Below are 15,256 nucleotides of genomic sequence, written 5' to 3'. Positions count from 1 at the left end.
AGTTTTACACCACACTCAGCAATATTCCAGCTATATGGCGGCAACTGTAAATAATCTAGCCTGGACCTGACAATCCAGTGATCAACATCCTGAGCATCGATCTACACAATTGTGTTAATATGGGTCAACCAAGTCATTGAGCCTGACCACCCGATCCCGTTAGTTGTCTTTTACGACAAGCATTGGTTGCTAAAGACCAATTCTAACCCAGATCGTAACGGGTCTAATTATAACAGGACTGTAAAGGGATGCGACCTCAGACGTGCCTGAAACATGTAAGCTTCGGTTCGATTTCCGCTCGCTCTGATTAAGTTGTTTGGTTTCTCTGCGCCAAACACATTTGGTTTCTTCCAAATAAAGACGTGCATCACTTCAGGCTTTCCGAGGATAACGGGGCCGATGGGGTAGGTCAGTGGTTAAAGCGTTAGCTCGTCACGCTGAAGGCCCGGGTTCGATTACCCACATGGGTACAATGTGCGAAGCCCATTTCTGGTGTCCCTCGCCGTGATATTGCAGGAATATTGCTAAAATCGGCGTGAAACCACACACAGACAGACAGTCCGAAGATAACTCTGATACACAGCCAAAATTAGCTTTAAACGATATTCAGTTAGTCATTATAGGAAACAGTAATTAGTTCAATGACGAGAGAAGATACAATCGTATGATATCCTTTAAGATGTAATCAAATTGTCCAAGTTGCAAAACGATGCAAGCAATTTCCGATAATTGAGGACATGATGTACTTTGCATTGATTGATAGCTGCAAGAAACGTGCTGACAAATAAAGAATAGATTTAACCAGCTTAATCTTGGGTATTGATTGTGATGGAAAAAAACCCACGGATTCTCAGTTGAAGATGGCGTCCTAGAAACGTGATGCTCTCAAGATTTTTTTTATAAAACTTAATGGTCTAACGGCATACTCGCTGTCTCCTTAATTGATTCGCAAAGTTGATTTTATTCAACATTAAACATCTTTGTGTTACATTTCTGTAGGGACCTTGCAAGGCATTTTTGAAAAATGACGAAAAGACCCAAACTGTTGTCTCAGTGTATATTATCTTTACCCGAGTATAGCGTAACACATCAATACGTTTGTATTCATTAAATGTCCTAAACACTAAATAGCTATAATTCACTAATATTAATATATGATCAACGTTTATTTAATGATTTAGGGTCGCAGCAGCTGGTACAAAATTGTGTACATAGATAGTAAATTCAACTCTACACATTTTGCATGTATCTGCTTCCGATTCTATGATTTTCAGTTCATGTTATAGTTAATATTTGTTTTCTGCTTATGTGACGTCAATATAATCGCATGACAACCGCAATTATCTGTTTTAGATCCGAATACAGGGAAAAGGAAAAACATTTGTCCAGTTGATCTTCTTGGATTCAAGATCTTTATGTGATTCTGGACTGTTTAGATGTAGATGTTTGGTATTTAACAAAGCAATATGCCTTCTCAATGAGGGCGGTTTGAAAATAATTGAATCTAATTCAGACGATTAAGTGATTGACATCATGAATTGATCTACATAGGAGGGCCACGATAACAAGCATCAGCCAAGTAGACATGTTTGACCACGCAATCCAGTTGGTCACCTCATACGACACGCGTGGGTTGCTGGTTTTTCTGGATATGCTCTGCCGCAGCTAATGGTATGGCATTGAAAAGTATAACATATGTTACATCATCTACGAGTTGAGATTGATAATAAGATGTGCCGTTGAGATTGACATCGAGGGAGAAATACTAGCGCCTTGAGCATGTTGCGTGGATAGGTGCGCTATATAAATATCCTATAATAATCTAAGACTCTAAATTAATAAACAGACATTTCATTGGAGATTTATTTCTGGTATTATTCTGCCCTACAAATAGAAAGTATAGGGAAATGGGCAGCTTCATACGGAACCCTGCAGTACATTGTCTTTCGCCATCTGTCTGTTTTTCTGTTTGTCTGTCTGTCTGTCTGTCTGTAGCAAATCTGAGTTCCTTCTTCAGTTTAATACATAATTATACGAACTGATGATGGATTCGTTTTTGACGGCCCTGTTGTTTTACGACACAAGGAATTTCAATTACATCCACTCAGGATATGAGAAGAGAAGAGTCTCAGAAGAGCAGATCAAACTCAAAAGGATGTTGATTTTACAACAAAACCTATTCCATAATAGCTATATTATATTCTCCAAGAGTCGTTATGATGTGAACGCATTTTATACACCAATCTGAGACAATTTACAACAATGTTCAATCAAAGTTAGTCTCAGTTCCGGTTGGATAGAACAATCCATGAAGCTATTACGCTGTAAAGTTTGCCTAACATTACCACTTTATCACTCCCGGGTACCCATTTAATGCTTGTTGGACTCTATGGAGCAAATTCTGACTCATAGTCATATTTGAGTGTTCTGAAAAGCAATATTTACACATATGACAACATACCATAATGCGACAAGATATGGATCACCTACCTTTGATTGCCCTCAGCCTCGCTCATCGACGGCCTGACTTCCGGTCGACTATCCGGAAGTAACTGACGACGTGACGGTGACGTTGATGTCGACATCACGACTACGAACTGTATCTATGTATCGAGACGTCAACACAATTGACACTTCAATTCAAAAGCGAGGTATCCGTTTGCTGTCAAGATCAACAAGTATCCTTCGTATTTTGTGGCTGTCGTCGTCCATGCGAGGTTCCAAAATTTTCATATTCTCATCAGCTCTGGAAGTTATCCGTGATCATACATGAACACCAAGTTGTAGTCGGGCAGCTGTATTTACTCCCATAGACAATCGCACGGTGTCATTTTCCCCGAGGCTGACCTCCCTCGTCACACTTATATTACACACCAACAATACGAACAACGCTAATCACTCCCGACTTGATGCACACAACTTGAAGCAAGGCTAGCTCTATTACATGATCCAGATATAGATCTGGCATATCTGGATGGAATCAAAGCCAGATATCTTCGTTATGAATTAAAAGATGTCTATAGATGGCAACAGACATTCAGGATGACATATGTATTCCAGGTACGAAGAGATGGTTGAGCTGGTACACGTCCCCGACTATCACAGCACGTGGGGCTCACAGCTTGCGTGGAACAGGTCAACCTATTTTTATCTCACAGAGAACGCGGAACAACCCGCACCGATTTGGCTGACTGCAACTCTGGTGCTGCCCTATACACGCAGCAATCAATGAATACTGATCAGGAAACTTCTGTTTGTTTCACGGCAGTGTAATGGCGCGGGTACTGCCTTTAAATTCAAGGCATAGTGCCCAATGTGAATCACTTTTGATGGCAAGACAATAAACAGGGTTCGACACACGTCCATGGTTCGTCATGCCATTCGTCCACAACCTTCTCAAACCGTCCTTCTATAATATGATAACATTTCCTACCACCAACGCTACATATTAAAGTGAAGAATGTTCCAGGTTGAGTCCACTAGCCAGAACTATCATAAATCCCGTCTTTCTAAATATGACATCCGATACCGGTTGATGTGTCATTAAGGATCAAATATGCTCATTCTTGATCTACCTTATCACAGACAACACAGTCTCCGGTGACTCAATGCACATCAGTCAGAGACTGTCATCTGATAGATACCAATTCCGATGTTCATAATGTAGATTAGTGATCGGAAATCACAAGCATATTCAATGTCCGTTCTAAACTCATTTATATCTATACAAACACAGGTGGGGCTTCGAGACAAACACAGGTGGGGCCTCGAGACACACACAGGTGGGGCCTCGATACAAACACAGGTGGGGCCTCGAGACACACACAGGTGGGGCCTCGAGACAAACACAGGTGGGGCCTCGAGACAAACACAGGAGCTCTTGTTTGTTTGTTTAACGAAGCAATGTTCCAACTGTATAATCGCAGTGTGTAAATTGTCCAAGGAACTCGTGCATTGTTTTTGTTGTATTGTTTAGCGATGTTCCACAGTGAGCAAAATTACATCTGTATCACGGCAGTATGTAAACATTAAAGTCAGAGGTACTCGTGTTGTTCGTTTGCTTTAACGCTTCTCTAAGCAATATTCCACCTTATGACAGCACTCTGTAAATGGTCAAATCTAAACCAGTGTTCATCATAACACAAATCACTCAACCATCAGATAGTCAAGATGTCATCAAGACAATAATGGTCATGATGTTGATAAGGTCCAGATCATCACTCCGTCGTCACGTGCTGCACGTTCTTCTGGTATCAACACAGTTTGTCTGCCAGGAAGGTTCCATAGACCACTTGGCATCTCACCAGGTGGCGCTTACAGGAACTGGATTCACACTGACCATCTTCACGTCATAGGATATCAACTTCTAATGTGAATATGAGGACATTTCCAGTGATGAATACAGGCCACGTAAATATGACTCTTAACACAACGTTGGTCCTGACAGCATTCAAGTATAATCCGATCAATTTCGCCAATCAATGGAGAGTATGTATCGCCTTGGGAGCAGAAAGACTCTTTGTCACGTGGTACTTGTCAAATCTTAACTGTGACGTCATTGACTTGTGGAATTGCCAGTGATTCTTCTGCGTTACTGCCTTTCTGCAAAAGATGAATGCAGGTTTTTAAGAATGACTGATACTGCGAAATAAGGTCATTGAATGAATCAATCACATCACCGCCACCGCAACTCGGCCGGTTGTGCTAGTGTACCTCACATCAATCAATACTGACCCCTAGACTTACAATACGACAGACTACATAGCGTCGTACTGTAGAACGTAGTCCCTTAAGGGACGGATAATCCAGGCTACGATGTGTAGTATGTACAGGGAATCCACATTTGAGTGAGTGAGTGCGTTTAGTTTTACGCCGCATTTAGCAATATTCCAGCAATATCACGGTTGATGGCACCAAAATGGGCTTCACACATTGTATTCATGTGGGGAATCGAACCTGGGTCTTCAGTGTGAAGAACGAACGCTTTAACCACTAGGCTACCCCACCGCCCTATCCACATCAGATGAATTGTTGTTTCAGGCCACTCGCGGCAGTGTTCATGCTACTTGACGAGGGTAGGTGAATCTGGACCAGGTATACGTTTACCTGTGATTGTATTAGCAAAGCCCCCGCCATCGAGTACACGATGACTTGGAACCAACCACCCAAACCAAGCAGCCTTGCCACCCGATCCACATTTAATATAATGTATTTATAACCACATGTTAAATATCACGTTCTGAACACCACATATTTGACATCACTTAAGTAACAGCGTACATATTAACACCGCCTCAATATCTCATTTTAACGCATCAAGTATTTAACACCACTTATTTAATAATTCGTAGTTAGCACCAAACATCTTTACACCACATGTTCAATATCCAATATTTAATACGTTTGAAATCACACATTTAACATACTTAAACCATAAATTATGAACACTACAATATATATAAAACAAGGCGTACTTCCTACTACGTTTGTTTCATGGCGTAGTATTCTAGCTTCCACAACATAAAGAGCGGTAGGGTAGCCTAGTGGTTAAAGCGTCCGCTCGTCAAGCAGAAGACCCGGGTTCGATTCCCCACATGAGTACAATGTGTGAAGCCCACTTCTGGTGTCCCCAGCCGTTATATTGCTGGAATATTGCTAAAAGCGGCGTAAAATCATACTCACTCACTCTGGTGTCCCCCCGCCGTGATATTGCTGGAATATTGCTAAAAGCACTCTACTCCATAACATAAACACCATCTCATGCACGGCAAGAAGTACAAGAGCTGAATGCAAGAGAATAACCAGTCTCTATTATCGGCCCAAACAGACATCACGTATTCACGAATGTAGTAGGAATGTCCTGTCTAGCCCTTAAGTCTGCTAATGTCAGCAATAATGGGAAGTGATAACTTGTTCCAGTAATAATCAGTAAATACGGTTTCCCTGTCTGTGGAACAGGTAATAGAATATATCTGTCTGTCAAGTCTACAGAGCCTCTTGCAAAGCTTGCCAAACAGGAGCCAGGCCATGCCTCGCATAACTGCATATATCTGTCAATGTAATATATGTATAAACGTCTTTCAGGAACGCGTTTTAATATATACAGTGATATTCTTAAGGCTGGTGATTATAGATGTCCTTTGGATTGCCATAAAGGGACTAATGACGGAATTCTATTACGCTGATCCATGCAGACTGCCCTCATGCCGATTAATATTTATGTTTATAATACCGACCTCTCCCATATGTCCCGAACATGTCTAGCATACTGATCTGAATAGACAGTCCAGGATGTGTCTATGATGCTGATCTAGTGAGTGCGTTTGGTTTAACGCCGCTTTTAGCAATATTCCCGCAATATCACGGCTGGGGACACCACCAGAAATGGGCATCACACATTGTACCCATGTGGGAAATCGAACCCAGGTCTTCGGCGTGACGAGCGAACGCTTTAACCACTAGGCTACCTCGCCGCCCTTATGCTGATCTTACTCAAATGGGCCAGTTATACTGATTTATACAGAATGGTCTGAATGTGTCTATTTAATTCATAATGTACACAGCTCCCATCAACGTTAGCATTAAACAACCAAGTTCTGCCGGTATTTCAGTTTAAAAATCGAACTAAAATAGCCAAACGAAAGTTATCATCTTTACCATGAAGACGTCATGCATTGAAATGTCATACACAAATATCACGTATACAATTTATACATATACACGAGTGCTCTCGTTATCTCTATGTTGGGACTGCAGTTTTTAACACTATGATCATGTATCACTGCACGGATCCACAACATTGGCAAAACTGGACTTGTGCGAGTCGTCAGCTTAGTATGTTGCAACTTAAAAAGCTATAAACTCTCCTACAGAATTATCTCCCTTGTTGAAGGGACCGGAACAAAGGTATCACGAGTTGGCACAGATGGCCTACCGAGCGCTGCAAGTGGTTTGCTGCTTGAGACCTGAAACCTTTCTCGTTGGTTCGAATCCAAACCCCCACAGATTACGTTACTTAGGTTTTCCGGGAACGTACCGTGAAAAATCGTCATCACGCCGGGCTCTCTTCCCGGATCAAGATATATTGAAGTGTTGTTTAAAACGGCGTTAAAGCAAACACAATCAGTCAGTCTTAAGGGTAATTCTGAGATGTGAAACCAGAGTAGTGAGTGAGTGAGTTTGGTTTTGTTTTACGACGCTTTTGGCAATATTCCAGCAATATCACATCGGGGGACACCATGAAAGGACTTCAAACATTTTACCCACGTGGGGAATCGAACCCTGGTTTTCGGCGTGACGGGCGGACGCTTTAACCACTGGGCTACCCACCGCCCGAAACCAGAACAGAACAGCAATGCTCTCATGCCTTACACTAACTGTTCCGAAGCAAACGGCATGCAGAATTCCTGGATCCTGGTTGAGTTACTCGTTTGTGAGCAATATAGCATCACGACATGTAACAACATTGACGTGCGGTTGATGATGCAGTTAGTACGTCCCAGCTGTGACACCAGACTCACATGGAAGTAATACACCATACAACATCAGTGCAGTTCTGGTACAATACACAACACCTGCACATGATAATACCACCGTCTCCAACATTACCTCTTTACGACGATGCAACGACGCTCCGCCTCTTAAAAAGACAGATATCCGGGATTAAGTAAACATACTTGAGTGCAATCGTGTTCAAGTATACCGTACGTATATCAACACCAGCCAATACGACTACGACAACGCAAATCCTGCTACCAATGATGCAACGCTGACCTACCTTTCTGAAAAGACTATCCAGGATATCCGGGAGTAAGAACATATGAGAGTTGTAAGAAAAACGTGTGGCAATATTATGATTCACAACATACACTCCAGACGCTGAATGAAACACTGGTCCACGTGACTATACCTCCATCACACCGATATATACATTGTGATGACGTTGACAGCCATTGCTGGTCGGCGCGTCTTAAGAATGCTTAAAGACTCAACTCACCAACATGTACGTCCTCAACACATCGGGGATTCCACTATGTAACCAAGACGGCTCGCTCATCTGGAAGGGCATCCTTACCATTCACAATTCTCATCTCAGCAACACGTCGAGGTGATGCTTCCATTTCACTACTTCCGTGAACGTTGATATGGGATGTTTAGTACAATACACACTCCGTCTGCAGTCGGGCAATACATCGGTAACGGGACACCAGAATTAGCATCAAAGATGATCCTCCGTACGATCAGGCAGTGGTAACGCTCCGACTCGTGGAATATCGATCTCGCGAGGTTTTTCGTGATTCTACCACTTCAGTAGCAGGGCGCCGCTCAGCCATGCCCTGTTGGCTCTCGTCATATTTCTGTAATCATGCAGAACAGTGTAACAGTTGAAGACTTCCTTCAAGTGGCACTCGGTTAAATTAGTGTTTATTCTTTTACATGGACTCGCTGGCAGAGGATATATGAGCTATAGAAATGTTCACGTCATTGGAATGTTTAAAGAGATGACATAAAGAGATAGGAAACAGTCAGGTGTAAAGAGTTGCCTTCTCATATGATGTGGATAAATCAATAGAAACATGATCATTAGGACAGATCAGCCACACAACTAAACTTATACGTTCTATAGTGTATTATGCTCGAAATAGCTTTCCTTGTATGTTGGTTAACAATATTAAAGTCGTACCATGACGTTTCTTTAAAGTTAGATCACACGATACGACAAAAGCGATGTGTGTTCGTTATCTTCATCGTTGTAATTATCACTTGCATTGTTAATATCGTCATAATCAACGTTGTTCTTATCATTGTTGTCATCGTTATCATTACTTATTGCAAGTTGATCACCATCGTTATCATTATCGTCGTCGTCGTCGTCGTCGTAGTCATCGTCATCATCATCATCAACATAGTTTCATTGCTTATTGTTATCATCGTTGTCATCACCATTGTTTATTGTTGCCACCATCATCGTCATCAGCATGTAAATCACTTATTGTTGTCATATCATATTGTCCTGACATTTTTCATCATCCTCTTTTGTCATCATTATGATATATTTGTTTGTTGCTATCATTATTATTGTTACCATCATCATAATAATTGTTTTATTCATTATCATCGTTGTCGTTGTCATCATCATTATTGACACTCCTTACTGTCGTCATTGCTTTTGTCATCATTACCTGTTTATTCATATTATTGTTATCAGACTCTGTTGGGACTCTAAAATAAAGCCCCATCCCCGACAACTGAGCCTGGGAGACAGCGTCAGTGAAGTAAAACAAACAAATACTCACACTATTTACTACGAAGCTACCTAAACGTTGTCCCTTCATCTCGCCCAAACAACACCTGCATTGGACGTATTATTGAAGCCACAATGGGTTATATTAGGGCTGAGACGGGTCCAATTTTCTACCCGGGTACCCCACCCCCTATTACCCTACCCTACCTGATACCCGTTATGTTAATTCCTGACATCAAATTTGCAATATATTCTTCAGCTGGGAGGCTAAAATTTCGAGTTTTTCAATATCTTAACCATGAATTATATTCAAAAGAAGTAATTGTAAATTATGTCTAAATCTTCGTAGACAATACAACCTTTTAATCCTGAAAGAATAACATATTACATTATTTATTCTATTAGTCACATGATCAAAACGGGTCTGGGTATTGAGACAGGTACCCGAGTCCAACTGATTACCCACCCGTCCCGGGTATCCGAGTTACCCGTCCCAGCCCTGGGCCCCGTGCGTTTCACCAAGCTCTCGTAAGCCTGAGATCTCGTAACTTTTCTCGTAGCTTTCGTACCTCCTATATTGTAACATTGACTTACGACAGTCGTAGCGCTACGAGAGCTTTGTGAAACGTGACCCTGGGTGATATTGACTTCAATCCAGAGCATTGTCCAGTGTGCATCCATTATGTAGAATGTGCGTGACATCCCACACAACAAACCTGGCACCCTTTCATTAGACACACTTAATAGCATGTGCTTCATCCAACATACCTTCCGACATTCCCAAACTCGATATCCCTGACGCACTAATACCACGCTGGATCACCTTCTACAGCAACCACGGAAACCGCTCTTTCCCTGGTGCTGATGGAGTGAGTGTAATTACCTTCACATATACACCCTGCATTGAACCATTGGTGCTTCATTCACCTATAGAAAACCAATCCCGTGTCTGACTGGTGTTATCGCACTTCACAAAGAAATTAATGAACCCTATTGAGTTGCGTAACGGATCAGCGCTGACTGCAACCACGCCATGGGTATGGCTACGACGGGAACTGTTTCCCCTGTTCCACATGGTTGTTGTGTTTGGCTAAAAAACAACAAAAGTCCTTGAGTACACCCCTGAATTGATTTACACGCCCTGATGACATGCCTGCCTTGATTACATGCATGTATTGATTACATGCATGCCTTGATACACGCCTGCCTTGATTACATGCATGTATTGATTACATGCATGTATTGATTACATGCATGCCTTGATACACGCCTGCCTTGATATCATGCATGTATTGATTACATGCATGCCTTGATACACGCCTGCCTTGATTACATGCATGTATTGATTACATGCATGCCTTGATACACGCCTGCCTTGATTACATGTCTGACGTTATTACATGCCTGCCTTGAATACATGTCTCTTTTGATGACATGCCTACCTTGATTACACGCCTGTCTTAATTACACAAATGGCTTGGTTACATGCCTGTCTTGATTACACGCCTCTTTTGATTTCATGCATCTCTTGATTATACGCCTGCCTTGATTACATGCCTGCCTTGTTTACATGTCTACCTTGACCACATGTCAGCCTTGAGTTAGCCTCTGCCTTGATTACATGCCTGCCTTGATTCCATATGCCTACAGTTGGAATAATGGTGCATACGGCGTCAAACAAATACATTCTCATGATAAAGTCACAATTGTACAAAACACCAATATACATAATGTTGTAAAAGTAGAACTCGAAAAACATTTGGAAGGAAGATAATGTGCTTCCAGATTTATAATAGAATTTGATATAAAATTTCATCACTATTTTCAGTTTCTTTATTGAATTGGCATTTCCAAATGAAATCGAATCACGTGTTATAACCTATAACACACGCAAATGCTTAAAGCCAATGAATATGTTCTTGTAATCAGTTTACAGCGAACCGATCTGGCTCGGGTCTTGCACAATAAGTTGAACATCTCTAAAATTTCAGGGAATGGAATTATGAGTATATTTCTTTTTGATAGGAGACGTTATATACTAACGGCTAAAAGTGAATGAGTGAGTTTAGTTTTACGCCGTACTCAGCAATATTCCAGCTATATGGCGGTGGTCTGTAAATAATCGAGTCTGGACCAGACAAGCCACTGATCACCAGCATGAGCATCGATCTGCGCAATTGGGAACCGAAACGACCAACAGAAACTTTACAAATATAAAAATGAAATAATTGGAATGAAAAGTAGTTTGTAGGTCCGCAAACCAATGAAAACACATCGCTAGAACACAGCAACCCTCGATACAACACGTGAAGCACATGTTTTGCATGTAAAGATGTAAAACTGTGAAAAGATCAAAATCACGTGACTCGTTCAGTATGAAAACTGCACGTGCATGGTGGTATAAAAAGGGGTTTGAAGGCTTGCCCATCATTCACTGCAATAGACAAATACAAAAGAATGCTACGCCTTACAGCTGCAGAGCGAGAACGAGCCATCGGAATGGTCCAGATCGGGGCCACCCACGCCCACATTGCAAGAATCTTCGGTTGCTCACGTGTTGCTGTAACCAACTTCATGCAACGTTTCCGACAGACTGGGCAGATCTCAGACAGACCAAGATCAGGAAGACCCAGAGTTACTACCCCTAACGAAGACCGGTATCTGCGCACCTTACACCTATTCCTCACAGTGACGTCATCAGCGACGAAAACCTTAGATCATTGACTGTCAGCAGGCAACTCTGGGCTTATGGTATTAGAGCATGTCGACCACTACGAGGACAGTTACTGACCGCTGAACATCGTCGTCGGAGACTGACATGGGCCCGAGTGACTGAGTTAATATTTTACAATCTTACATGTATGTAGTGCCTCTGAAGAGCAGATACCTCATTTTCAACGGAACGGAATCCTTTACTTAAACTTTTTTTAAAATAGGAACACGGGAAAAGTACATTTAAATACAAATCAAGGGAATACTAACGGGTCAGATAGATGACAGCAGCAATATGGAACAGGCCTTTGTCATTAATGGTAGTGCACCCATGAATGTCCGGAATGTTGTCTCTGTGGAATATCTTGAAACGGTCTGCCTATGGTCTTGAATCCGGATTAGAGGTCAAAATCTGGCAGGAATTCGATGTATCGGAAAGTAATCCGTGTTTGGCAAGTAGATTAGACACAACTCTGGTCGTACCAGGCCTCTCATCGCTCTCTCCTCGATCTGGAATAGGTAGCAGTCTAAAAACTAAGTTCCACTCAATGCCGCCTCCACCATTTACTGGGACTTTGCAATTTGCTGCTACTAACAATTATTACAAAATACATTTTCAACAGTCCCTGCTACCAGAAAAACGTAGATAGTTGCGAATTAGGCACGCTATACATTGTTCGGGGATTATACAGTTTGTTTATTCATTGAATAGATTGAACAGGTTCAATGAGTAGATTTCTGTAATAAGTGATTTAAAATTTGGCAAGGATTTGGCAAGGAAAGCTGTCTAATGACCAACATGAGAAATTAGCTAAAGGGCAGCAAAACATATTAAATGATCACAGATTCGCGTGAAGACGTGAACAATATCTAAATAATAATAATAACACTCTTGTGAGATCCACCAGCCGTCTTTACTTCATTTGTTAAGCAATAAATTGTACTAGTTGTGATTGTGACTTACAGTGAGACGTATGCCGGATGATACTAATAAATATGAGCATATCAAAATAGCATCTGGTCCAATGGCAAAACACCGAAGACCCATAACGTATCAATAAATACTATCAAAGGCGAATAACAGCGTCTGTTTGTACTTTTCAGTGACCCATATTGCTTCTCACGATATTTCTTTAATAATGCCCATTAATGGGACACTTGAGGCTCAGTTGTTTAAGGCGTCGTAATTCGCTGGGCATCCTCTGCGTACGTCCATATCTTACTGACGTGCCGAAATGTAACCAAAATACTGTTCAAAGATACGTTAAAACTACTCACTCACTTAACCTGAAAGAAAATAGAACTTGCAGGACGTGGTATGTTTTGGACTTTTTTTAGTCATCGTGTCTGAAAAAGGTTTCTTTGTTGTGTAACACTGTTTACTTGTTTACCAAACACACTGGGCCGGTCGTAGGATTTGGTTTGGTTGTCGTTTAAGCCGCACTCGGCAATATTCCAGCTTAGTGGCGGCGGTCTGTAAATAATCGAGTCTGGACCAGACAATCTAGTGGTCGAAGTAGATACGAAGACATGTGTCAACCAAGTCAGCGAGCCTGACCACCGGATCCCGTTAATCGCCTCTCACGACAAGCATGGGTTGCTGAAGACCGATTCTAAGCCGGATCTTCACGTATATACGAAGTAACTACGTCTGTCGGGTGCGCTTGTGGTATTAATATTGGCGAGAAGATTAATATTTCATACAGAAAAATCACGTTGCTCTTTATTTTCATTCGCTGTCGATGTCCAATGTATCACGTCGAATCGCAGCGTACGCCGCCCTTAAAATACGCAGCGACCAGCCATGACAGCTGATCTGCTGCAGACACCTGATCAGCCACAACGTAACGTGACCTAACCCCATTAGATACATTACGACGATTGTGGATATCTGCTCTTCTTCGTTACGAGGTAGACATGGCCCCTGGGCTATAGATAGCATTTTAATCCAGCGTCGAAGTGGCTTCGGTTTAAATGAAACTCAATCTGATTGTTTATATAGATGAGTCAAACCGGCTGGGCGAATAAAGGTTACTGTCTTTTCAAAGTTTTTATGTGCTATGTTGTTGTTTAAGGAGAACATGTTTTTACAGTTGCCTTATCCATTTAACCTTCATTTTATCCAGAGTAAACTGCGTTTATTACAGATTGAAGTATCATAAATTGTGTTACATTTATATTCAAGAAGATTTAATTGCTACGTGAATGCTCCCAAAGTCATGCCTATCTCTGTATCATTAAGAAGATCTTTGTCACAGCAACCAGAACTACCTCACCTGCAACAAGAGCTGCAAGAACACAATCAACCTGAGCTAGATGACAAGCAACACGAGCTAGACCAATGTAACAAGCAATAGATCACCAGAAAGAGATAAATCAGCAGCAAGCCGAGCTAGCTATAGGTCGCCAGCAGCAGGAGCTAGAATACTGTAACAAGAGATAAATCACCAACAAACTGAGCTAGGTCGCAAACAACAGGAGCTAGAATACTGTAACAAGAGATATATCACCAGCAAACTGAGCTAGGGCGCCAACAGCAGGAGCTAGAATACTGTAAAAAGATATATCATCCGCAAGCTGAGCTAGGTCGCCAACAGCAGGAGCTAGAATACTGTAACAAGAGATAAATCACCAACAAACTGAGCTAGGGCGCCAACAGCAGGAGCTAGAATACTGTAACAAGAGATATATCACCAGCAAACTGAGTTAGGGCGCCAACAGCAGGAGCTAGAATACTGTAAAAAGATATATCATCCGCAAGCTGAGCTAGGTCGCCAACAGCAGGAGCTAGAATACTGTAACAAGAGATACATCAGTTAAGAGTAGGGGCACAAGACCTCAAATGGGTTACTAATCACCTCAGCTTGGATTAACGTATTTTTATGGAGCAGCATAATATTTAACTTTATGGTCCGTCCAAACATACTTGCAAAGTTACATGTATCTGTTAAAGAGGAAGTGTACACACAAAATTCACATTTATTCTAATGTGACACAAAGTGAATTATTTTCAATAGTTAATATCAATGATTGAAAATATACAGTCATTTATATTACAATGAAAATATAACCCTCAAAATAAGTGCTGAAATGTTTTGCCATCATGGGGCCTTTGTTAGCCGAGCTAAACAGGCCAGAGTTATACCGCCTCTTGATTATGACGTAATTGGTGCCACTGGTGCCGTAATCTCCTGTCTAGTCCCAAATCAAAAAATAATAATACTGAAATTAATCACGTGAAATGTTTTGGTGAAAATACGAAAGAAGCATAAGAACTGAAAATGTAAGCAGCAGGACAGA

Source organism: Haliotis rubra, unplaced genomic scaffold (genome assembly GCF_003918875.1).
Source record: "Haliotis rubra isolate DU_JTF1 unplaced genomic scaffold, ASM391887v1 Scf240, whole genome shotgun sequence".
Taxonomy (NCBI): Eukaryota; Metazoa; Mollusca; class Gastropoda; order Lepetellida; family Haliotidae; genus Haliotis; species Haliotis rubra.
Note: the sequence above shows the minus strand (reverse complement) of the source record.